General features: G+C 31.8%; 1 protein-coding gene across 2 annotated transcripts in view; it reads right to left on the bottom strand.

Annotated features, from left to right (window-relative positions):
- Positions 1–9,071: 9,071 nt before the first annotated feature.
- The window catches only part of ABHD13 (abhydrolase domain containing 13), a 52,199-nt gene continuing 41,292 nt past the window's right edge, over positions 9,072–19,978 (bottom strand). Inside the window, exons 4-5 of one of the 2 annotated variants that reach the window (XR_004232848.1) lie at positions 9,854–10,140; positions 9,072–9,587 (exon numbers count right to left, since the gene is read on the bottom strand). The gene's annotated coding sequence lies outside the window, so the exon portion shown is untranslated. The remainder of the gene's footprint in view (positions 9,588–9,853; positions 10,141–19,978) is intronic. The other variant, XR_004232849.1, reaches the window with a different exon arrangement.

Below are 19,978 nucleotides of genomic sequence, written 5' to 3'. Positions count from 1 at the left end.
TGATCACAGTTCTATGGCAAAGAAGAGTGCCTATGAGTCACTCACAAGAGAGCAGGGACTCTGATCTCAGCTCTAAGGGAGAAAAGAACACTAACGCTTATGGCCACAGGAGAGCAGGTTCTCTAGAATATCACTTGAAACCATAGAGAAACAGATAATCCAGAGCAGAGAAGAGTACTTGTAGTCTCTCAGAGGTTAGAGAAAAACTAGAAGATTATATCATTTAAGAACTGAAAATTTATAGACAAGAACACGCTCTGAAAACAGCAGGGTGAAAAACCTAAAGCCTAGAACAATGTTCCCCCCACTCTAGGAGTAGAGCTCAACTTTAACATAAAGTTAAAAGTCAAGAAACAGACTGGAAAATGAGCAAACAATAACAACAAAAAGAACCTGAACATATGAAAGATTAAGATGCAAATTCAGAAGACAACAAAGTCAAAACAGTTACATACAAAGCTTCAAAGAAAAAAATGTGGCTTGGACACAAGCCCAACAAGAATTCCTGGAAGAGCTCACCCAGGATTTAAAAAAAAAAAAAATAAAAATAAGAGAGGTAAAGGAAAGATTTTGAAAAGAAATGAAGATAATGAAAGAAAATTATGAAAGAAAGTCCACAAGTTTGTTAAAGAGGTGCAAAAAAAGTGCTGGGGGAAGGAAAAAAAAACCCTTTAAAAACAGCATTGTCCAAATGGTAAAAGAAAATCCACTGAAGAAAGGAATTTTTTAAAACATAGAATTAATCAAATGGAAAAAAGTAATAAAAAAATTCACTGAAGAATTCCTTAAAAATAAGAACTAGGAAACTGGAAGCAAACAACTTTATGTGACATCAAGAAATAAAGCCAAAGAGGAAAAAAAAAAAAAGAAGATGTAAAATTTCTCATCAGAAGAGTAACATCTAGAAAATAGATTGAGGATAGATAACTTAAGAATTATTGGACTTCCCAGGCTCAAAGAAAGAGCCTAGACATTATTGTTCAAGAATGGACAAACTTCTCTGACAGTCTAGAACTAGAGGATAAACACACATTGAAAGAAAACGCAAAATGAAAACTCCCTGAAATATTATAGACAAATATAAGAGTTCTCAGGTTGAGGAGAAAATATTTCAAGAAATCAGAAAGAAACAATGAAAATACAGTGAAGTTACAGTCAGGCTAAGATAGGATTTAGCAACTTCTCCATAAATGAAAGGAAGAATTTAGAATATGATATTCCAGAAAGTAAAGGAGCTAGGATTACAATCAAGAATAATTTACTCAGAAATGATTGTAATCCTTCAGGGACAAAAATGTATATTTAATGAAACAGAGGTTTTTTAATTAAGCATTTCTGATAAAAGACTAGAGCTGATTTTTTAAAAATTGGCTTTCAAATAAAAAACTCCAGAGAAGCATAAATAGGTAAATATAAAAAAGAAATCATAAAGGATTCAATATAGTTAAATTGTTTACATTCCTTTAGGGGAAGATGATACTTGTAACTCCTAAGAACTTTCCTATTGTAAGGACAGTTAGAAGAAACATACATATAGAGATGGAAAAGGTATGAGTTGACTAAGATGGGATGATTAAAAAAATAAGAAAGATGATGTCCTGAGACAAAAAGGAAGGGGGAAGCAGAATGGGATAAATTATTTCATATAAAAGAAAAAAAAAACTTTTACAGAGAAGATGATGAAGGTTGTGATAACCCTTACTCATCAGAATTGGCTAAAAGAATGAATAATATACACACTCTGTTGAATATAGAAATCTATCCTACCCTACAGGAAAATAAGAGAGAAAGAAAATGGAATGATAAAAGGGAGGATGGATTAAGGCAGGTAGTGGTCAGAAACAAAACAAGGCAGGTAGTAGAAACAAAACAGATTTTTGAAGAGGGACAAGGTAAAAGAGACAGAGACACAGACACAGAGAGAAATATAAATAGAGGAAACAGGATAAAGAGAAAGAAATAGTCCTCATAACTATGAATGTGAATAGGTTGATCTCACTTATAAAATGGAAATGGATAGTAGAGTAAATTTTTTAAAAATGAATCCTACAATATGCTGTTTGCAAAAATCACATTTGAAACAGAAAGACACACAAAGAGTAAAAAACAAACAAAAAAAAAATTGGGAGGGAAACAGGAGCAGAATCTCCTATGCTTCAGTTGAAGTTAAAAAAAAAAAAGGCAGGGGTAGCAATTATTCTCAAAGGAAAAAAAAAGCAAAATTATAACTAAAATGAGCAGAAATGCTACATTATGATAAAAGTACCAAATTGACAAGAAAGTATTATCAATATTAAATATATATATATATATATATATATATATATATATATATATATATATATATATGCACCAAATGACATAGCACCCAAATTCTTAAAGGAAAAATTACATAATTTACAGGGGAAAATAGTAAAATTAAACTAGTGTGGGAAATCAACTTTCCACTCTCAGAGCTAGATGAATCTAATGAAAAAAAAAAAGTTAAAAAGATTAAAAGAATTTCAGCAAAGTGAGATATGATAGGTCTTTGGATTTTTGTTTTGTTTTATGATATGATAGGTCCTTGAGAAGGAAAAAGAATTGGAATAAAAAAAGAGTATAACTTTTTCTCAGTTGCACATGATACTTTCATAAAAGACAGACCATGTATCAGGACATAAAAATCTAACAGCCAAATGAAGAAAAGCTTAAATATTAAATGTGCCATTTTAATATTATAATGCAATTAAACTGTGGAAATATAGATTAGAAGTGAATTGGAAACTAAAAAATCTAATCATAAAGAATGAGTATATCAAAGAACAAAGCATAGAAACAATTTCTAAAGAGAATGACAACAATATTCCAAGATTTATATGATGTGGGAAAATTAGTACTTAGAGGAAAATTTCTATCTTTAGATATGGACATCAATAAGAGAGAGAAAGAACAAATGAATGGATAGATCATCCCACTTTAAAAAGATAGAAAAAGAACAAATTAAAATCTCCAAATAAACACCACATCAAAACCCTCAAACTATTGAAATAATAAATTAGCAGCTGGTCTTCTGAAAAATTTAATAAAACAGATAAACCACTTGTTAATTTGATTTTAAAAAATAAAATTAAATGACTTCTCAAAAAAAAAAGGGGGGGGGGAAGCTAATTCACAACCAATGAAGATGAAATTAAAGCAATTGAGGACATTTTGCCCAGTTTTGTCAGGAACACTGACAGTCTAAGTAAACAGATGAATACTTACCAAAAATAAGAACTTCCCAGATTAACAAAAGAGAAAATGAAATACTTATTAATAACTTTATCTTAAAAAAAAAGAAAGAAGAAAAGAAAGAAATTTAACAAGCTATCAATGAGCTCCCTAAGGAAAAACTCCTAGGATTCACAAGTGAATTCTACCAAACATCCAAAGAACAATTAATTCTAAGACCACAGAAGTTGTATGGAGAAAACAGACAAAGAAATCTTACCATATTCATTTTGTGACATAAATATATGGATGATTGTGATGAAATGCTATTGTGCTACAAGAAATGATGAGCAAGATGATTTCAGAAAAATCTAATAAGACTTATATGAACTGATACAAAATGAAATGTGCAGAACCAGGAGAACACTGTACACAGTGCTAATAATATTGTATGACTAACTGTGAATGATTTAGCTATTCTCAGTAAAACAATGATCCAAGAAATTTTGAAGATTTATGACGAAAAATACTATTCAATTCCAAAGAAAGAACTATTAAAATCTACAGCAGAATTTTTGAACTTTGTTTTTCTAATTTTTTTGTTACGTATTTTCTTTTGAAGCATGGCTAATATGGAAATGTTTTGCATGATTGCATATGACAAATTGAAGGTAGGGGGAAGGAGAGAATCTGGGTCTCAAAAATGTTTTTTAAATGTTAAAATAGTTTTTACACATAATTGAGAAAAAATAAATTTAAAAAATATTCAGCAATAAAAATGTCTGTAATAGTTTCTAACTTTTTTCCTAATTTAGGTTTCTCTATATTGAAGGCCCTCCACAATAACGACTATCTTCCCATAATTTAGCTAGATTTCCCTATAAATATTTAAAAGGTAGGTTAGTCAGTGGATATTCTGTATACTTGTTATATTACTTATCATTTCACCATCTATGGACTCTTTAAAAATAGTGGTTTCCTGGTTTTTCTCTCTTAAAAAGCCCATTTTTATCACTTTCTCATGTAAAATAAAAAGAGCTATTTTACTCCTAATTTTTCATCTTCTGCTGAGGTGTGACAATTTCAATTTTAACATTTCATTTTAATTCTAGAAGTATCTTAATGTTTTTAATATGTAGCTTACAGATAACAAATTGTTGTATTTTCCCATTTTATTTTGCCATTCTCTCATATTATGAGAGTATTCATTTCCCTTTCAGGGTGAGATAGTTGTTTATCTCTTTTTAAAATACTTTTAAAACATTTGTTTTTCTATGCCCTCATTTATTTGAGGCTATTTCCATTTCAACTTTTCCAGTTCAAGCCTCCATTTAATTCACATTTTTAGCACTACATTTTGTTTTTGTTTTTTGGAGGCAAACAGGGTTAAATAACAATAAGGTTTAGGTCCTTCTGATTCCAGGGCTGGTGCTCTATCCCCCACATTTTTTTCTAATGTTTAAACCTTTACTTTAATACTCCAGTTAAGACTCAGGTTTTTCCATTTCTCTCCCTGCCCATTATAATGTTTGAATAACTCTTGTTTACATTCTAATTACAAGAAATAGTAAATTCCTCCTTCCTGCTGCACTCTTTTTTCACATGGATATCTTTTGTCACTTCTACTTTTGAACATTTCAGCCAATAGTATAATTTGTTCCTTTATCTGATCTGATTTAAATTTGTTTGTTTGGGCTGTTTTGTTTTGGGGTTTTTTGGTCTATTGAGTTTGCCTTTCATCCAATCATTTACCAAGTATTATCATTTCTGCCTTATCAATATTTTTCCCTTCTCTGTTTTGACACTGACACCACCATGGGCGCATGCTGTCATCACTTTCCAAGTAGAGTAGTCTGCTGGTTAGTTCTGCCTCAGTTCTCTTTTTACTCCAATCCATCCACTATTTAGCTGTCAAATTATTATTTATGAAATTTAAATTTTACCATGTTTTAAACCTGAGCCCCACTCCCTCACTTGCCATTAAATCAATTCCTGTGGCTCCCTATTCCATTAGGATAAAATCCTCTGTCTGGATGTTAAAATTCTCCATTACTTGGCCTTTTCCTATCTTTTCAGTCATCTAGTAACCCTCTCTCCAACATACTTTGTGAGGCAATGACACTAGTTTCTTTGCTATTCCAGTGATACTACTTTTTGCTGTTGCAGAAGACTGTTTCCACAGAACAGGTATATTAATCACCTTTCTGTCATGCTTGGAATTTTTTTTTTCTCCTCTTCCCTCTCTTCTGGATTTCCTATCTTCTTTCAAAGTCACAGATAAAATACCATTTTCTGCAAAAAGTATTTCTTGATCTTTCTTAAGGTAAGTGCCTTCCCTTTGAAATTATCCTCAATTTGACTGTATGCATCTTTTTGTACATACTTGCATGTTGTCTTTCCCATTTGACCATGTGCTCCTTGTGAGCTAAGATCTTTTGGGAGGATAAGGGAGGAATGGGCTTGCCTTTTTTCTGTCTACCCATCATTCAGTGCTGGGATATTGTAGAAGCTTAATAAATGCTAGTTGTTTGAATTTCTGTCCATTTCTGAATTTCTTAAAAATTTTTTTAAAAGGCCAGTTTCTCCCTTTTAGGATTATGTTCAATTTTGAATGATGTAATTTTTGTTTGAAACTTTTTCCCCTTTCCCTTTCAATATATGATATTCTAATCTTTTCTTTTTTTTCTCCCCCTTAACTCCCAGTTAACTCTGGGGGTACAGAACAAGTGCAAGTGTCTTTTTTTTTACTGCTTGAAATGTCTCTTCTTTGATCTAGTAACTCTTGACCACAAACATTATATATCTTATATTTATCATTGTGATAGTGATTTGTGTTTTCTATTCAGATGGATTTTTGACCTCTGGTCTTTATATATAACTCATTTTTAGTTATTTTGAACTTGACAAAAATCAGCTACAAATAAGAACACAAAAATACACATAAATCTTTTACTACATATAACTTGATTTTGTTTTAGTATACATAAAGACCCACAACTCCCAAATATATACTATATGACTTAGCCTAATACTTCCCATAGAAGATTAAATCCAAATAATATAAATTTTCTTCATTCCTCAAAACTTTGCAGTAGTATCCCCTATTTTCTCATTTTCTTTGGTCTCGTAAGTTCTCTATTGTCTTCACTAATATTAAATCTTATAACCTGCATTTTTTATTCTATTATTTTCTTGCTAAAGATCTTACCTCTAGCATCTATAGCATCATGTAATTAGAACTGAATGGGATGTTAGAGATCATCTAATCCAACATTTTATAGATAAGGAAATTGAAATCCTGAGAATTAAAGTGAATTGCCCAGTCATATAAGTAGAATAAACCTATATTCAAAACGAGGTTCTCTGACTATAAATACAATTATCTCGTCACCAATTGAATTATACTTTTTTTTTTACTCCAGCAATAATAACCTTCTCTCTTATCCCATGTAAATTCAATCAATTCTTTGACATTATCTCTCTTTCCTATATATCTATCTAAATATATAAAAAGCTTTCCCATGTCTATTTTAATCTATCCAATTACTGTCTTGCATTTTTCTTCCCTTTCACTGCTAAATTTCTAGATTAGCCATATAAAAATCCATTTAATCCAGTTTTTATTGTTCATTTTTCTAAACTCCCTACAATCCAATTTCTTTATCAGTCCAATGTAATGTTTCTGAATTATCATTAATGATCTCTCAACTACAAAATAAATGACTTTTTCCATTCCCCCTACTCTTTAATTTTCTGCAATTTTTGGCATTTTTAAAAACTACTCTTTTCTAGTCCCCATTCAGTTGGTTCCAGATATATTACATTCACCCAATTCTTCTGTTATTTTGTCTCCTCAGTCTCTTTCCAATTCTGCAACATCACTTTTCTATCATTTACATCTTTCTCTTTTGTTCCTGTATTCTCTTTCATAGCAATAAATCTCCAACCCTGCCCTTTTTTTCTGTACTCCACAAATCACATAGTCAAAGTGTATCTGCCTGAATGAGTCATTGGAACCTCTAATTCAGTAGATCCAAAAACTAAATTTAAGGTTTTCATTTTGGCTTTTCTCTTTCTGTATATGATACCATCATTCCATAATTCACACAGACTCCCATGTTTGAAGTCTAGTTTCATATTTGATTCTCCTTGCCTCCTGACTTCTCATGCTCCATAAATGATCAAGTCATATTAACTTCATTACTATAGCGTCTTTAGGCTCAGTCTTTTCCTCTCTATTACCATTATCACTTGTCAGGGTTACTGTAATAGTTTCCTAAGGGTGTTTCTATTTCAATTACCCCTCACTCCTATTAATTACTTTATTCTTCAATATGCTACAAGAAACTTAGGAGAAGAAATATTTCTCTTTTGAAAAATATTCAGTGACCTTCTGTTATCTAACAAATAAAGTTGTGTTTCCTTTGATTGGCATCCAAAGTCCTCTACCATCTGACACCACCCAAACTTTATAGCTCTATCCCATTTTTTTCCCTTCCTTGTATCCATGACCCAAACAAACTAGCCTACTATGAAAATTCTGGACTTTCCCAATTTGTGCCTTTTCTCATTCTCTTTCTTCCTCCTTAGCTGTTAAATTCACAGCAGGAATTCTTTTTTTTTCCATGTCATGGATTAATTTCTTCCCCTTTGGCAATTTGGCAAAGTCTAAGGACCCTTTCTCAGAATAATTGTAGTTATCAAAATTTACATATATTAACAAGTTTGTGAAGCCTCATTTAAAAACCCTTAAAATCAAACTCAAATGCACTCTTTTAGGATGTCATCTTTAATGACCTTTCTCCTTGACCTTCACTTAGCATTTTTATTTTATGATTTTAATGCATTTATCATACAATATTATAAGTCACAATAGTCTGTACATTATTCTTCCACAAAACTTTAAGCTTCATGAGCGGTGACCTTGTTTTATCCAATTTTTTTTTTTTAATTTCCCTTAGCACCCATAATAGTGCATTGTTCACATTACATTTAATAAATTTATTAAATGACATGGTAATATACACATTACCTTATCATGGTAAGATAATACTTTCCCAATGTTGTTCTAATATACTGTATACATTCTAGTAGATTCACTATACTAGTTCTAATACATGCTAGTACAATATTAACTTCTTTTTTTGCTGGATACAATTAATGAAGCCTAAGGTTCTTTAGCTTTATTTATTGTTCTCATCAGTATTGTCAACCATATGGCAGTATTAACCTAATATTGCTTTTAATTAAAACTCCTTTCCTAATGAGCTGTTATTGTATGTTTAATCCATTATATTCATAGTTAATAGAATCAAGAACAGGGCCCTGAGGCAAAACATTAGAGGATTTTTGTTCAAATTCAAAATGATACATTAATATTCTTTAGATATAGTTACTTTAACAGATAACAATTCAATTCATCTAGCTTGGATTGCTTGTGCTGTCCACAAAAATGTCAATCATGAAATCCAGATATTTTCAAAATCATTGCAGATAACTGGCATGACCAGGTCATTTTTATGAAACAAAGGGGAAGGCCAAATGATCCAGCCAACCCCTAGAGAAGTGTCTGTTCCCTTAAATTCACTGAGATAATGAATTACTTTCTAGGAGACAGGCAGCATAATGGAGCAAAACATTAGGCATCAGGATACCTAGCTTTGAATTCTAGCTCTGTTAACCACTAACTGTATGACCTTCAGCAATTTAACTTCCTTAGACCTACTTTTCTTATCTCTAGGGTTTCTCTAGATCTAATCATTTATGACTCTTTTATAACTACCAATCAGGCTGTTTATGATTACATATGAGCTACTACTCTTTCCCCTCTAAGAACTGGCACTACTTTTCCTCTCTCAATCTTGCCCTTTCAACACGGTACCAACAGTAATATTCTATCTCCTCTGTTTATTTTTCAAATGTCTTGCCTTCCCACAAAAGATTTAACAATCAGATTCCAAAACGTTGGCTGTTCCATGTCTGAGTCTGAAAATTATTTCCTGGCATCTTCTGTAACTGGAAGAATTTTCAAAGTAGAGATCCCTTCTACTTCCTGAGATCTCCTCACTCATAGCTTTTAGCTCCTAAAGTGAGGTTTCGGTTAGCTTTGATCTCCATTCTTTTACTACTGGACTTTATTATTCCAGACTCCTTGAAAGATACAATTGATAAGCTCTATCTATGGCATTTTTCTGATTTTTTAACTATAGACAAAGAAAACGAAGTTTGTTTGGTATGAATTCTTAGAGAAGAGTGCTGCAGGCTTCCAGCGTTTTTCATTTCATTTTCCAACTATTCACAAAACATTCATTCAATAATCTACTTGAGAACTATCTTCTCACTTATATCTTGTGCTTCAGTTTTCTCTCAACTTTAATTGTTCTACTTTTTTCACTCTAGAGAAAACAAAAATGAAATAAAAGTTGAGTACTTCAACTTTTTTTTGTCTACTGTTAACATTACATCATCTATTTCAAATAGTAGGTTTATCCATGTTCTAGTTCTTCTTTACCTAAATACATGTAAGAGTTTTTTGTTTGTTAGTTTTTTAATGTCACTTGCATCATTCCCTAGACACATCTCATATTGGACTTTAGCTTTACTTATTATATTCTTAACAGAAGTCTACATATTTTTTAAAAATCATGATTGGTTAAATTACCCTCCTTCCAACTTTGATACATATCCCCGAAAATGTGGTTTATTCAAGAGTTTTCTATGGAGCTACATCCATCACTTTAGATGACATTTTCTTTAGAATTGCTCTCCATTTTATTTTCAAAAATCAGTTTTTCAGAGCCTCTCTATTGCTTCAGCTGTCTTTGCTTTTATAATCTTAAGCCATAGTAGTATACTTTGTATACGTTTCACAAGGTCCCCATTACTTCCACTTCAGCAAACATTTCCTCTTTCAAGTTGTACATTTAATGACGTTTATTTTTCTTTCCACTGAAAAAACAAAAGGGAAAAAAAAAAAAAAAAACTTTGCTAATAAGTCATCTTGATTTCTGCAAGACCTTAACTATCAGTTTCATTTGAAAATGCTTCCTCAATTTATTTGGTGACTGCTTTAGGTCTTGGTGTTCATGAACCAATGGGGGGGAGGGGGGAAAGGGGGAAGAGAGAGAGAGAGAGAGAGAGAGAGAGAGAGAGAAAGTGTGTGTGTGTATGCTCTGAAGAATCATTTTTCTTCCTAGTTTTAACTATTTTTGTCCCAAATAAAACACCCCACAAAGTACATTTCCATTTATAAAGTAGAGTTGAAAGAATATTGCATGTGAAAATGTTAATCTCTCATATATTTCAATTTTTTAAATATCTAACAAATTCAATGTTATTTTCAAAACTTTCTTGAATGATGATTTTTGAACTTCTTTCAGTATACTCTTCCGCTAATTCCAAAAATGCTTCAATGACACTACTTTTTTATAATCCTATTAACATTCTATTCTCAAGTTCTACCAAATATAAAAAGAAAACAATCCTTATAACGAGTAAGTATAGATAAGCAAAACAAATGCACACATTTGCCATGTATAAAAATGCATGTCTTATTTACTAAATTAAATCCATTATCCCTCTAGGTAATATATTTCCTCACCAAACCTGTGGAGTCATGATTGGTCATTCTATTGATGAGAGTTAAGTCTTTCAGAGTTGTTTTTTTTAAACTGTAATTGTACAAAATCACCACCTCATTCCATTCATTTGTTTCTGCGTCAGTTACAGATTTTCCCTCCTAGGTTTCTCTGAACCTATGACATTTATCATTTATTATAATATTGTATTTACAGATCATAATTTGTTCAGTTAATTCAAAAAGCAATGGCCACTCCCTGTTTCTAGCTCCTTGCTATAACAAAATAGATGTCATTTAAAATATTTTTTTCCATTTCTTTGTCAAAAACAAGATATAGTAGTTATAGAATTATACTTGCTATAGAACTAGTAGTGATATTACTAGGTCAAGGAGTTAACTGCTTACTCTGAGGGCATATTTCCAAACTGTTGTCTAGAATCAAGCTTCTAAAAAACCGTCTAAAAAAGTGCACAATTGTGTCTCTCTCCATAGTCCTCACAATGATTGTGACTTCCTCTTTTCCTCCTTTGACAATCATATACATATAAGGAAGAGATTCAGAGCTATTTTGATTTTAAATTCTCTACTTCTGAGTGACTTAGAGCACTGGGGAATGGTTATCATTTTATATATTTGACTTTTATATCTCGAATATGAGATATTTTTCATTAAAGCTTATTGCAAAATCCTTCCTCCAAATTATTTACTTTCTAATTTTTATTATTAGTTCAATTTTTATAAGAACTTCTCAATTTTGCATAATAAAAGTTGTCCTAGAATTATCTCCTAAAATACATTCTATTCTCCTATTTGTTCATGAGTTCTTTATAAATTTTGAAAAGTTTATATTTTTTTGCACTTCTATTAGGGTTATAATGTGACTTTTTATATCCTGTATTCATATATAAATTTTAAACTTGTATTATATAGTGTTAGAGCTTGGACTATACATTATTTCTTCCAGATGGCTTTACAGTTTCCAGATTTGTTTGAATAGTGAGTCCTTACCCCAGTAGTTAAATTATTTGGATTTGTCAAACACTATGCTAGTATACTTACATATATTTTGCACCTAATTTGTTACACTGATTAACCTATTTTTTGGTATGTACTAAATTTGATGATTAGAGCTCTGCAATACATTTTGAGATCTGGTTCTGCTAGTGTTTGAATAATATATATGTAGGCATACATACACACATATTTTCATTTACTTAGGTATGGTTTTTATTTCTTCAAATACTATTCAAATACTTTTCTTCAAATACTTCAAATACAAATAAATTGTATTTATATAGCTCAAGTATCTGATAGGTAAATTCCTAAATATTTTATTCATTGTGCATACATTTTAAATGAAATTTCTTCTTCTATTTCTTCCTAATGGGTTTAGTAGTAATATGCCAAGAGGCTGATTATTTCTTTGAATTTATTATATATATATATATATATATATATATATATATATATATATATATATCAACTTTACTGAAATTGATGATTCTTTGAGTTTATATATGCAGCTTTGTTGAAAATTATTGTCTGTGGGGGTGGAGCCAAGATTGCAGGGAGGACACATTCTGAGCTCTCCCACTACCCTCACATAAATTATAAAATTCAGTCTCTGAAATTGTGCTTGACTAGAAGAATACTGTTAGTGCAGCAAATTACCAGCAGAAGACAAATTCAAAGGTCACCAGAAAGGGTCTGTTTTGATTGGGTGCCAGCACAGGAGGAGGCCAGGCACAGGCAGGGAGGCAGAATGTGGAGTCTAACGCATAATGAGCAGACTGGGGATGGAGTGCAGTCTCCATAGGGTGGAAAATCTACAGGGAGGATTCTACCACAGTGTTGGCTACTTTGCCCTGATTGCAATCCAGAAGATCAGCAAAGAAATTATAAAATATCCAACACAAATGCAAAAGGTAAAGAGTGTACCCCAAAGAGCCAGAGTCTCATGGTACCTGGTCATGCCCACGCACCACCCGGAGTGAGTCAGCGCCCTCCCAGCACAGCTACTGCTCCAATACCACTTCCTGGTATCTGTAGAGGAAGCCCCTCCTTGCCCTAAAAGCAGAACCCAACAATTTTTTAAAAATGACTAAAAAGGCAAAGCAGGCTCTAAGTATAGACAGCTTCTATAGTGAAAGAGAACAAATTTCAAACCCTGAGGAGACTAAAAACAGATTGTCTCTAGATGAAACCCCAAAGGGGAATATAACTTGGTCCCCACCACACAAGGCTCTCCTAAAAGAAATTTAAAAGGATCTTAAAAGAGAGCTAGAAGAAAAGGGGGGTAAGGAAAGGAAAACTCTGTGAGAGGGTTTGGAAAAGACATATAGCTCATTAAAAGAAAGAGTTGATAAAGTAAAAAAAAAAAAAAGAAAAAAAAACTCCCTGAAATGTGAAATGGCAAAGGTAAAGAACTACCAGGAAAAAAAGAATTTGTGAATTGGAAAAAGAAAATACTATTTTAAAAAATCGTGAAATGGAAAAAATTCCATAGAACAAAACAACTTGTTTAAAAATTCAATTGGACAAATACAAAAAGAAGTAAAAAAAAGTGAATACAGAAAATAATTCATTAAAAATCAGAACTAAACAAATGTAAGTGAATGACTTGATAAGACATCAAGAATCAGTCAAGCAAAACCAAAAAAATTAAAAAATTGGGAAAAATATTAAATACCTACTTGGGAAAACAACAAACCTGGAAAACAGATCTAGGAGAGATAATCTAAGGATTATTGGAATCCCTGAAAATCATGATGAAAAAAAGACCCTAGGACACTATTTTTCAGGAAATAATCAGAGAACTGCCCAGATGGCATAGAATCAGAAGGGAAAATAGGCTTTGAAAGAATTCATCGAACACCTCTTGAAAGAGACCCTGAAATTAAAATGCCAAGGAATATTGTCGCTAAATTTCAGAACTATTGCATCAAGGAAAAAATATTACAAGCAGTCAGAAAAAAAATTCAAATACTGAGGAGCCACAACAAGGATTACTTAGGATCTAGCAGTTTCCACATTAAAGAACTGAAAGGCCTGGAATCTGATATTCCAAAAGGCAAAGGAACTTGGAATGCAGACAAGAATAAACTACCCAGCTGAACTAAGCATTTTCTTCCATGGAACAAGATGGACATTCAATGAAACAGGTGAATTCCATTTATTTCTGATGAAAAAAGCAAAGCTAACTAAAAATTTAACCTCCAAATAAAGGACTCAAGAGAAGCATAAAAAGGTAAAAAGAACTCTTGAGAACTGTATTTCTTTTATGGGCATACATAGAGAGTGTATGTATAATTTGATTTTACTGTTATAATATAAAAAAGGAAAGAGAGTTGGAAAGGATATTGTACCAGAAAAAAGGAAAAGTGGAGGTAAAAAGAGAGAAATTACATCTCACGGAGAGGCACAGGAAACCCACTATAATATAAAAAAGGAAAGAGAGTTGGAAAGGAGATTGTACCAGAAAAAAGGAAAAGTGGAGGTAAAAAAAGAGAAATTACATCTCACGGAGAGGCAAAGGAAACCTACTGTGAGGGAAAGAAAGGAGGGGAATGAACATTGTATAAATCTTGCTCTCATCAGATTTGGCTCAAAGAGAAAATATTAGACGTATTTGGTTTACAGAGAAATTTCTTTCACCTCATAGCAAAGTTGTAGGGGAAAGGGGAAAAAGGAAGGGGTAGACAAATAGAAAGGAATACAGAAATAGTAGGCGAAAGGTATAAGAAAGGAGGAGGGACTATAAGGGAAAAGGATTCCAAAGGGGGAGGGCTGCTTGAGGCAAGTGTACCCCTAAATTAAATACTGGGGAGAGAGGTAGGGGGAAAGGAAGGAGAAAAAGTATAATCTGGGGATAATAAGATGGCAGGAAATGCAGAATTAGTAGTTTTAAGCATAAATGTGAATGGGGTGAATTCTCCCATAAAGCAGAGGTAGATAGCAGACTGGATTAAAAGCCAGAATCCTACAATATGTTGTTTACAGGAAACACATTTAAAGCAGGGTGATATATACAGAATAAAGGTAAAAGGCTGGAGCATAATTTATTATACTTCAGGTAAAGAAAAAAAAGTAGGAGTAAACATCCTGATCTCAAATAAAACAAAAGCAAAAATTGATCTAATTAAAAGAGATAAGGAAGGAAACTATATCTTACTAAAGGGTACCACAGATAATGAAGCAATATCAATACTAAACATATATGCACCAAGTGGTAGAGCATCTAAGTTCCTAAAGGAGAAGTTAAGAGATCTGCAAGAAGAAATAGACAGCAAAACTATAATAGTGGGAGACCTCAATCTTGCACTCTCAGAATTAGATAAATCAAACCGCAAAATAAATAAGAAAGAAGTTAAAGAACTAAACAGAATACTAAAAATGTGAGGTATCATAGATCTTTGGAGAAAACTGAATGGAGACAAAAAGGAGTATACTTTCTTCTTTGCAGTTCATGGAACCTATACAAAAATTTACCATATATTAGGACATAAGGACCTCAAAATCAAATGCAGAAAAACAGAAATAGTAAATGCATTGTTTTCAGATCATGACACTTTAATAAAACTACATTCAATGAAAAGCCAGGGGAAAATAGATTAAAAAAGTAATTGCAAACTAAATAATCTCATCCTAAAGAATGAATGAGTAAAACAGCAAATCATAGACTCAATTAATAACTTCATCCAAGAGAATGAAAATTATGAGACAACATACCAAAATGTGTGGGATGCAGCCAAAACAGTAATAAGGGAAAATTTTATATCTCTAGAGGTTTACTTGTATAAAATAGAGAAAGAGAAGATCAATGAATTGGGCTTGCAACTAAAAAAGCTAGAAAAAGAGCAAATTAAAACTCCCCAATCAAATACTAAACTTGACAGTCTAAAAATAAAAGGAGAGATTAATAAAATTGAAAGTTAAAAAATTATTGAATTAATAAATAAAACTAAGAGTTGGTTCTATGAAAAAACCAATAAAATAGATAAACTTTGGTAAATTTGATTAGAAAAAGGAAAGAGGAAAATCAAATTGTTAGTCTTAAAAATGAAAAGGGAGAACTTTCTACCAATGAAGAGAAAATTAGAGTAATAATTAGGAGTTACTTTGACCAATTTTATGCCAATAAATTCGATATTCTAAGTGAAATGGATGAATACCTCCAAAAATATAGGCTTCTCAGATTAACAGAGGAGGAATTAAATTGCTTAAATAGTCCCATTTTAGAAAAAGAAGTAGAACAAGCTATTAATAAACTCTCTAAGAAAAAAATCCTCAGGACCAGATGGATTTACATTGAATTCTACTAAACATTTAAAGAACAATTAGTTCCACTGTTATATAAACTATTTGGAAAAAATAGGGAATGAAGGACTCCTACCACATTCCTTTTATGACACAGACATCATACTAATACCTAAACCAGGTAGGTTGAAAACAGAGAAAGAAAATTATAGACCAATCTTTCTAATGAATATTGATACAAAAATCGTACAGAATTAGCAAAGAGATTACAGAAAATCATCCCCAGGATAATATACCATGCCCAACTAAGATTTATACCAGGAATGTAGTGCTGGTTCAATATTAGGAAAACTATTAGCATAATTGACTATATCAATAATCAAGTTAACAAAAGCTATATGATCATCTCAACAGACGTAGAAAAAGCATTTGACAAAATCCAACACCCATTCCTATTAAAAACACTAGAAAGTATAGGAATAAATGGACTTTTCCTTAAAACAGTCAGTAGTATCTATTTAAAACCATCAATAAACATCATATGTAATGGGAATAAACTGGAACCATTTCCAATAAGATCAGGAGTGAAACAAGGTTGCCCACTATCATCATTACTATTCAATATTACATTAGAAATGCTAACTTTGGCAATAAGAGATGAAAAAGAGATTAAAATAATTAGAGTAGGTAATGAGGAAACCAAATTATTACTCTTTGCAGATGATATGATGGTATACCAAAGAATCTACTTAAAACTATTAGAAATAATCTGCAACTTCTGCAAACTTTCAGGATACAAAATAAATTCACATAAATCATCACCGTTTTTATACATCACTAATAAAATCCAAAAGCAAGAGATATAAAGAGAAATTCCATTTAAAATGACTGTCAATAGTATAAAATATTGGGGAATCTATCTGCCAATGGAAAGTCAGGAACTCTATGAGTAAAACTACAAAACACTTTCCACACAAATAAAGTCAGATCTAAACATTTGGAAAAAATATTAAGTGCTCTTGGATAGGTCCAGTGAATATAATAAAGATGACAATACTACCTAAACTAATCTATGTATTTAGTGTTATACCAATCAAACTGCCAAGAAGTTATCTTACTGGCCTAGAAAAAATAAAAACAAAATTCATCGCAAAGAACCAAAGGTCAAGAATTTCAAGGAAACTAATGAAAAAAAAAATCAAATGAAGGCAGCCTAGCTATACCAGATTTAAAACTATATTATAAAGCAGTGGTCATCAAAACTATTTGGTACTGGCTAAGAAATAGACTAGTTGATCAGTGGAATAGGTTAGGTTTACAGGACAAAATAGTCAATAACCATAGCAATTTAGTGTTTGACAAACCCAAAGACCCCAGCTTTTGGGATAAGAATTCACTATTTGACAAAAACTGCTGGGAAAATTGGAAACTAGTGTGACAGAAACTAGGCATTGACCCACACTTAACACCGTATACCAAGGTCAAAATGGGATCATGATCATAACATAAAGAATGATATTATAAATAAATTAGAAGAACATAGGATAGTTTACCTCTCAGACCTGTGGAAGAGGAAAGCATTTGTGACCAAAGAAGAACTAGAGATCATTACTGATCACAAAAGATAGTTTTGATAATATTAAGTAAAAAAGTTTTTATATAAACAAAACTAATGCAGACAAGATTGAAAGAGAAGCAACAAAATGGGAAAACATTTTACATTCAAAGGTTCTGATAAAGGCATTTTCAAAATATATAGAGAATTGAATTGACTCAAACTCATAAGAAATCAAGTATTCTCCAATTGATAAATGGTCACAAGGATATGAACAGATAATTTGCAGATGAAGAAATTTCTAGTCACATGAAAAGGTGCTCCAAATCATCATTGATCAGAGAAATGCAAATTAAGACAACTCTGAGATACCACTACACACTAGTCAGAATGGCTAAGATGACAGGAAAAGAAAATGATGAATGTTGGAGGGGATGTGGGAAAACTGGGACACTGATACATTGTTGGTGGAATTGTGGATGGATCCAACCATTCTGGAGTGCAATTTAGAACTTCATTCAAAAAATGATCACACTGTGCATACCCTTTGATCCAGCAGTGTTACTACAGGGCTTATATCCCAGAGATCTTAAAGAAGGGAAAGGGACCCACATGTGCAAAAATGTTTGTGGCAGCCCTTTTTGTAGTGGTGAGAAACTGGAAACTGAATGGATGTCCATCAATTGGAGAATGGCTGAATAAACTGTGGTATGGAATATTATTGTTCTGTAAGGAATGACTAACAGGATGATTTCAGAGAGCCCTGGAGAGACTAAATGAAAGAAGCAGAACCAGGAGATCATTATACATGGCAACAAAATTATACAATGATGAACTGTGATGGATGTGGCTCTCTTCAACAATGAGATGATTCAAAGCAATTCCAATTGTTCAGTCAAGAAGAAAATCAGCTACACCCAGAAAGAGAACTATAGGAAATGAGTATGGACCACAAACATAGCATTTCCACTCTGTCTGTTGTTGTTTGCTTGCATTTTTGTTTTGTTTTTCAATTTTTTTTCTTTCTTTCTTTCTAGATCCGATTTTTTTTGTGTGCAGCAAGATAACTGTATAAATATGTATACATATATTGGATTTAACATATATTTTAACATATTTAACATGTATTGGACTATCTGCCATCTAGGGGAAGGGGTGGGGAGAAGGAAAAGTTTGAACAGAAGGTTTTGCAAGGGTCATTGTTGAAAAATTACCCATGCATATGTTTTGTAAATAAAAAGCTATAATAATAAAAAATATATATATAAAGAAAATTATTGTCTCAATTTTACTGGTATTTTTAGCGTTCTTTATGCAGACAATGATAACATATACAAAAAGCAATAACTGTGTTTTTTCTTCACCTATAATTATTTCCTCAATTTCTTTTTATTCGCCATTGCTACAGTTAGCATTTATGGCATCACGTTAAGCAAAAGTAGTGATAATGAATACATTTACTTTAGTTCTAGGTTTATTGGAAAGGTTTTCACAGTTTATTTTCATTACATTTTGAAAATTATTTGAATATATCCTTAAAAAGAAAAGTAAGCTCTACCCAACAGAGATTTACAATTTCACATGGAATCTTCTTTTTTCTTGTTTTATTATGTATATGAGGATGGTAATTTTATTTAATGTTAAATTCAGAAACAAAGCAAACATATAATACTAGCTCTTTTATATAGATATTTACTATATAAAGAAAAATCCATTTATTTTTTTCTTGAGTGTTTTTTTTTTTTTTTTTTGCGCTTAAACAATTGAGGTTAAGTGACTTGCCCAAGGTCACACCGCTAAGTAGTATTAAGTGTCTAAAGTGAACGCATTTGACCTCAGGTCCTCCTGATTCAGGGCTGGTGCTCTATCCACTGTGCCACCTACTTGCTCCTCCATGAGGCTTTCTTGGCAAGGGTGTTTGAGTGGCTTACCATTTCTTTTTCCAGTGGATTAAATCAAACAAAGGGTTAAATGACTTGCCCAAAGTCACACAGAGTAAGTGTTTGAAGCCAAATTTGAACTCAGGTCTTCTGACTCTAGGCCCAGAAGTTCATCTACTGAGTCACCTAGCTGACTTCTTTTTAAAATACATTCATCAATTTAAAAACAAAAAAACAAAAAAGGTAAACAAAACAAAAATAAAGAATAGATAAATGAATTGAGAAGGGAACAAATAAAAAAGCCAAGAAAAACAACAGATGGCCAAAAAATCTTAAACACCAAAATAGAAATCTTTAAAGTTAAAGAAAAGCATAACAAAATTGAAAGTAACAAGTCTAAAAATATTAAATTGATAAAATTATGACCATTTACAAAACTAAATTAACTGTAATTTTGATTAATAAAAGAAAAACCAGATAAATATTAAAATGAAGAAAACATAATCCACAGCAAAT

This window comes from Sarcophilus harrisii, chromosome 3 (assembly GCF_902635505.1).
Source record: "Sarcophilus harrisii chromosome 3, mSarHar1.11, whole genome shotgun sequence".
NCBI classification, from domain to species: Eukaryota; Metazoa; Chordata; class Mammalia; order Dasyuromorphia; family Dasyuridae; genus Sarcophilus; species Sarcophilus harrisii.
This window is presented reverse-complemented; position numbering and strand designations above follow the sequence as displayed.